We start from the raw sequence: 7327 nt of genomic DNA, 5'->3' as shown, positions 1-7327 counted from the left end.
TTGTGTTTTTTTCACCCCCAAACAACACTGGAATCAGAAGATGATCAGCATCTCTCAGACCATCCACCAGCTGCAGCCCCAGCTTCCCAGCCCAGCTTTGGAGAGCTTCTTGTAACTGACCTCTCCCACATTCCTGGCCCTTCCCACATTTCCCCAGCAGGCCTCTCCACAGAGTCTCTGCTTCAGCCAGAGAGAGGCCTTCTCTGCCGCTGACATACCTGACACCTTCCCTTCTGCCAGCCCTACTCTAGTGATGTCCCTGCTCAAAACAGCCTCTCCTTCTCCCTCTAAGGGCAAATCCTTTTTATCCTCTGAAATGTAACAGTGAAGCCTTCTTGGACCCTTGCAACTGAAACTCCTGTGCTGTTTCTGATTTCCTACAGCACCTGTGAAATCTACTTTGGACTGGACACTTAGCAGATCTCTCTTCCACAGACACTCGTCTCTCTGGGCACAGTCACATCTCAGCGAGATCTAAATTCTTTCTGCCTGAGAACCACATCTTTGACAAAACACGGTGGGCAAAATCTCAGGCCCTGGACTCACAGACCTAATTCTAACCCTTTAACTGCTTTTAATCCATAGGGCCTGGAGCAAATTTCTTTTCCAGGTGTCAGGTTTCTTCTCTGTCAAAGGGGCATAATAATAACTATTATATGGGGTTGCTATGGGGTTTATTAAGAATGCAGGTTGCCAGGCATCTGGCTGGCTCAGTCGCTGGAACATGCGACTCCTCTTGAACTCGGGGTTGTGAGTTCAAGCCCCATGTTGGGTGTGGAGTTTACATAAATATAAAAATCTTTAAAAAAAAAGAATGCAGATTGAGCAAAGAGAAAGTAGCTGGCATAGCACATGCTTGGTAACTATCAGTTACTGCAATCATGTGAGAGGGTGGGATTATTCAGGGAGTTACTGTGGTTCGGTGGCTGGTGGAGCTTTCTCTGTGAGCGGAGAAGGGGTGCAGATGAGATCAGAGAGCTAAACCAGGTCCAGGTGATGAAAAGCCCCCTAAGCCACATGAAGGAGTATGGATTTACCAGGAGGACAAGAGTACTCAGGGCAGGGTTTTTTATCTGGAAGGACTGATCTGATTTACATCTTAAAGTCTTCCCTGGCTCCAGTGGGGAGGAAGATGTAGGGATTAGGTAAAGTCAAAAACCAAGTGAGAAGGCCATCACAGTCACCAGGGGAGGGCTGCTGAGTGTCTGAGGTGGTGGCCCTACATGACTTGTGAAATGCCTTCTACCCAGAAGCCAGTCATTCAGTGTGTGAGGTGAACAGATACCAGTCCCTGACTGCTGGGAGCTGTGGTCTACTGCAGGGAGCCAGAGAGATAACTAAGGAAGTACAGTCAATGCAAAATGATGGGAAAAGGAATAAGGACCCCTTGGAAGCAAGGAGAGAGGCGCCATGTGCACCTGATGGGGAAGGATGCCCAAGGAAGGTTTTAAGGAGGACACGCCCTGTGAGGGCTCTGTCTTTCTGAAGGATCCCTTATGCTCTCTTTAGGGTTACTGGATATAAATGCCTGGCCATTCTAATATGGTCCATTGTCCCCAGGAGAGGAACTCCCAGCATGTATAATGAATGGGAATAGGACTCGGTGAGAGTCCCTATTAGGATTAAAAATCTCTAAATTTCATTTTCATCATAATACTTCGAAACTTTAATCTCCCCCTTTGTGCTGTCGTGTCAGTGTTTCGGATTTTAGAGGGCAATTATTTGAAGAGGGACAATCTTTTTTCTTCTGTTTTATCTATCTGTATCTATCTATCTATCATCTATCTATCTATTTTTAAAGATTTCCTGAGATAAACTTTTTAGAGGAAAACAGGAGCTCTGAAATGAACTGGAATTTAATGTCATTCCATTAACATTTCAGAAAATGCCAGCAGAAGCTTAAGGAGATAATTACATACGAGGGGAGCAAATTGGGTGTGTACGCCCCAAGTCCAGCAGAAAGTGTTTCAAAGTGGATTGTGTCACCAAAGTTACTTGCTCTCAACAATTATGAACTAAAATAATATTTACATTGGGACGAATGGTTTCTAATTGGGTTATCCATTAGTGATTGGGTGCAGAAGTCATGAGAAAATGAAACCTAATTTGCAAGCCTCAGACAGGAAGGCAGCGATCAGTTGTGGAAGGTGAGAAATGCACAAGTCCTGGACCCTATCTGCCTTCAGATGTGCCAGAAAGGGGTGGCGTAGCCAGGGAAGAAGCCAGCAATGCCCAGAGTGCCAACGAAAACCCACTCTTTCCTAGAACTCTACAAAGCACTTTCCCACGCATGATCTTCTTGGATCTCACCACCGCCCTGAGAATAGACAGGGCAGGTACTCGTTTGTCCTCGTTTACAGCAGTGGCAACTAACATTCAGGTGACTCACCCAACGTCACAGAATGAGGGCAGGAAGGGGCCACAATTCAGGCCAGCTCCTTTGACCTTCAATCCCATGTTCTGGCCACACTGCCTCTCAAAAGCCTTCCACGAGTGACAGCTCATAGTAAGAGCCTTGGCACCGAAGTATAAATATAGCCAGTATACTAATGGGTATAGAACAATTGCATAATAATGGCTTGTCCCTTGGCTGCTGGGGTAGTGGCCATGGTGATACCACTAGTGAGGCCCAGCAAGGCAGCTATTCTCAGCTCAGGCTCAACTTACCCCTTTAGGCAGTGGGAACCCAGAAAAAGAGACTATAATGAGTAGACCCTTGCATGAGACAGACTGGAATCAGAGTGACCCGGAGAGTTTAACTGATGAAGGCTTGGTAGAGAAATACTATTCTTTGAAGAAGTATATAAAACACCACTTAGGACCCTCCTATGGTTAGCATTAAAGGATGCAAAGTAAGAAGCAGGCACCTTGCTCAGGTTAGGAGATACACTAGGTCAGGGTAAGGCACACACACCAGAGACAAATCTTTCCCCATTGCCATAGTGATGAGGGGGTCCACTGGTCCATTAGAGAAGAAAACTGGAAAATGTATCAGACCCACCACCACCACTTTTACAGACTTCCTCAAGTGACCTGGAGATAAAGGCAAATTTCCTAGGAGGAATCACAACACCCTGAGGTCCCTGCCTTGCTCGCCTCTTTAGCCCCATTTCCCATCACACTCCACCCCACGTATATACCCACAAGCAGCCCGCACAGCCACTCCATCTATCCAAACACTCACTGCTTCTCTTCCTTCGCTAGAGCACATTCTCTCTTGCTTCTAGGCCTTGATCCATGCTGTCCTTTTTACCAGCTTCATTTCTTCCTTCCTATCCCAACTGCTTAGCTCCTGCTCATACCTTGGGTATCAACCTACCGGTCACTTCCGTCCATCACCTCTATTCTTCTAGGCTAAGTTCACCTGCCATGCTCTCCTATATCAGTCTGTACTTCCTGAAACCTCACCGAAATTGTTTGATTCATATTCCAGCCTCACTACCCAGCAATGACTTGACAGAAGCAGGGGTTCCTAGCACTACAGTAACCCCAAGCCAAGCACATTTGTTGAATGATGTGATAGAGTAATCCATTAATTAATTTCGCTGGGGGTAAAATCTAGTAAACAAAATGCATTTCTCCATTATAGATGGTAAGTTTAGTTGGTCTCCATTCAACAAAGATCCAGCTGGACAACCCCACCATGTCCTGTTACATAAGCACCTGAACAGACTGCTAGAGTCAAGATTCTGCTGAAAATGTGAGCAAGAGAGCTGTTTACACAATCCTGACTTAAGAAGGCTTATTTCTGTCTGGGTGTGATCCAAGGAACTCAGGGCTTTAAATAATTGGGAAAGACATTATCTTTGGAAACTATAATCCAAACCCTGTCCCTTGGTTTCTGCCAAATATCTCCCATAACCCACATTAAGTGGATTACTCTGTCCTTAATCACAAACTAAATGCCTGCATCTGTGGTTGGCATCAGTGGTTGTAAGACAGCTGCAATCACTGCATACAGGTCCTGCTATTACAGCAGGAGAAATATTGGGTAAAGAGCTCCAGGTAGTGGGTGAGAGTAAGATCTTCATTCATTCATTTATTTATTCATTTATTCGATCATAGTTAAGGGTCTAGGTACTAAAAAGAGATAAATAAGATACATTCCCTTTCTCCAGAGGAGCTCTTTAGAAAAAAGAAGGTTTGGAGAACTCAAAGTTCCTTAAAATCGTTTACTCTTTCCTTCTTAAGCTTTAATGTGTATTTGCAATCACCTAGGAATCATATTAAAATGAGATTCTGATTCCGTAAGTCTGGGGTGGAGCCTACGAATCTGCATGTCTAATGAGCTCTTGAGTGACATGAATGCAGCTGGTCTGGGAAACACACTTTGAGGAGAAAGCATAACAATATGGTCTATATGAAGACAGTAAATATATCCTCATTACCTCATTTGATTCTCACAAAAATGCTGGGAGTAGTTAGGGAAGGTACATTATGACCCCTCCACAGATAAAATCACTGAATTTAGAAGAAATCAGCTGTTTTTCCCAATGGTATCTCACCTGTTAAGACGAGGATTGATTTATTCATTCCCAGGACTTCAAATCACCAACTTAATCATCAGTCTAAATGCCCCCTACCCTGAGCTGCTGACTGCAGCCACGATGTTCTTCCACCTCCGGACACAGACCTGGCATCCACCAGGTAGCCTCCCCAGCCCCAAGATGACACACTGGCAGTTATGGCCCTCTCCTCTGTGATTGGCCTTGGTTGAACTTCACTGGTTTGGTGATTCCCAGGACAATGGACGGAGGGCCACAGGGAGAAGAATAAGAAGAGAAGTATGGATTTTCCTGGAAGCACCTATCACCTCTGGGTCTCGGAAAGGTCTCTGAGCACCTGTCATCTCCTCCACACTTCTACTGTGTCTCTACTCAAGTTACATGAAGATGACAAGCCACTGTCCCCAGGGCAATGGAAGAGAACTGCACTTGCTGAGCACCTCTCGGGTGTAGGACTCTGCACAGGTGTCTTCCCTGAGTTAGTTCATCCAACAGGTGCAGCGTGGGTTAAGATCTTCACTCACGCATGCATTCGTTCAACACTAGTTAAGGGCCACCTATGTTCTGGGCACTGAATAGAGATGAATATAAATAAAACACATTCCTTCCCTTCAAAGGATACTCAGAGACAGTGAGTGACACGTGAAAATTACCCAGCTAGAAAGTGCTGCAGCAGGGGCAGGAAACAACCATCTCCCCAGCCTAAACTCATCACTTTTTCCAACCCCAGTGAACTCTTGAGACTGGCAGCCCTCATTATCTGAGGAACCTGTTAATAATGCAGAGATGATGATTCAGTAGGTCTGCAAGAGGCCTAATTATCCACATTTTCATAATCACACCAAGGGATTCTGATTCAAGCAAACTTCAGATCATACTCTGAGGACAATGACTTCATACCAACTGTGGAAATCAGACGGTAGCATTGCCTGTTTAAAGGTCTCCCTGGGAATCTGCCTGATGCAGAGAGAACAGACATCCTCCCACTTTGGACAGACGGACTTGGTTGGGAAGAAGAGTACAATTTTTGCACCCAACCAAATTTGGAAGCAATATAACAAGTGTTGCGTCTGAGGCCAGGAATGCAGCCATGCTAGAATGCTGCAGAGCTAGCAGGGTGTGTGTGGGTAAGGCAGCTTGCAGGTACCACCCCACGCTGCTCACATCCCATCATGTTATTATGATGGATGTTTCTCCATGCCAGTGTCCTGCCATGTGATTATCATTTTATAGTTCTCAGCCCCACAATCTTAAGGGATGGTCACTTTGGTCCTTAGGTTGGCAGATGCCCTAGATAAACATACTCCCGTGGTAATCCCACAGCCAGGGTTAACCCTGGGCTCCTGGACCTTAGAGGTAACCAGCTGCAGTTGACATAGAAGGGGAGCACAATGAATCCATGTTGACAGCTTAACAGACTGAAGACAACTGAGATGGTGGGAAGAGCAATGGGCTAAAAGCTGGCCTAACCATTAACTTATTGCAGAAGCCTCAGCAAGTCAGGACACTGTTCTGGGTCACAATGTCCTCATGAGTAAAACACTTTCATCTCTGCCTTTCTGAAAGTCCTTAATTTTGCTATAGGGAAAAGACACTTGCTCAGCTCAAAATGGTAAGTTGAGATCTACTCCTGGCTCTTTTCTCATTACATCCTTCACTCCTGGAAGACTGGTCAACTCTCCAGAAAGTGTCTGTCTCTCTCATCCCAACTCCACCTCCCCCATCTCTTTGCAGGGTTACTGGGCTGTACCACAGAATCAAGAAGATCTGACTCAGGAAGGGAAAGAAAATAGACATATCCCAACAGTAGGAGTTTGTAGCTTTTCTTTCTAGGATGTTGCCATTAGCCTCAGTGGGTACTACCACCTGCTAGACTCTTTGTTTCTCTATTTTAAATATTAAATTCTAGAAGATGAAGAATCCCATTGGCCCAGGTAAGGTTGGATGCCTACTCCTGGCTCCATCATGTATGGCTAGATGGGCAGGATCACTAAAGAGAAACATGGCCAGTTAGACTCCACTGCCGGTGAGAGGTAAATCCCACAGGAGGGGGAAGCCATCCCTGGGCTGGACACGATGATACTTCCTGAGGGACCTGAGCCTCTCCTGTCCTTCCAACTCATTCCCACTTTCTACTGATGCTCTGTCCTTTCCCAGGCCCCCTCGTCAAACACTGGAAACTGAACTGCTGCAGGATGCAAAACTCACAGCTGAACTACACCGAGAGCGCCAAACTTGATTCTCCACAGTGTACCCACTACCAGCTTCTCCCTCAGTATAATGTCATTTGTTCTATCCCCGGAGGTCAGCCCTCACTTAGAGCTCATGAATTCTGGAGTTGGGTATAACACTGGCTATGATCCACCCAGCAGAAAGCCATCCCATGCCGTCTTCCAGAAATCCTGTCGGGAAAGCTTTATGTAATGTTTATTATGGTGCAAAGGTCTGTGCTGGGTGCTGGGGGTAAAGATAAGGCCATACATACAAATCCCTGCTTCCAAGACAACCATCAGAAGAGAACCCAGAAAACAGACAACACCACAACCAAACATGTGCTTTCATAAGCCCAGCAGAAGAAGCTCAGGTAAGGAGAGACTCAAATAAGCATTTCCAGGGAAGGTGGTGCTTTCCAAATTGTGTTTGAGAGAAGGAGTAGAGGCTATCTAGGAGAAAGGAAGGCAGAGAATACAAGCAGGAGAAATAGCATGTGAACAGACTCAGAGGCATTCCACAACTCAGCATAGGAGGGCAATGTAACCTGTGAGGCAAGGAATCCAGTAAGGATGAGGCTGGAGGGCTGGGCAGAGGCTAGACCATGTTAG

The sequence above is a fragment of the Ailuropoda melanoleuca genome, chromosome 11 (genome assembly GCF_002007445.2).
Source record: "Ailuropoda melanoleuca isolate Jingjing chromosome 11, ASM200744v2, whole genome shotgun sequence".
Classification (NCBI taxonomy): domain Eukaryota; kingdom Metazoa; phylum Chordata; class Mammalia; order Carnivora; family Ursidae; genus Ailuropoda; species Ailuropoda melanoleuca.
Note: the sequence above shows the minus strand (reverse complement) of the source record.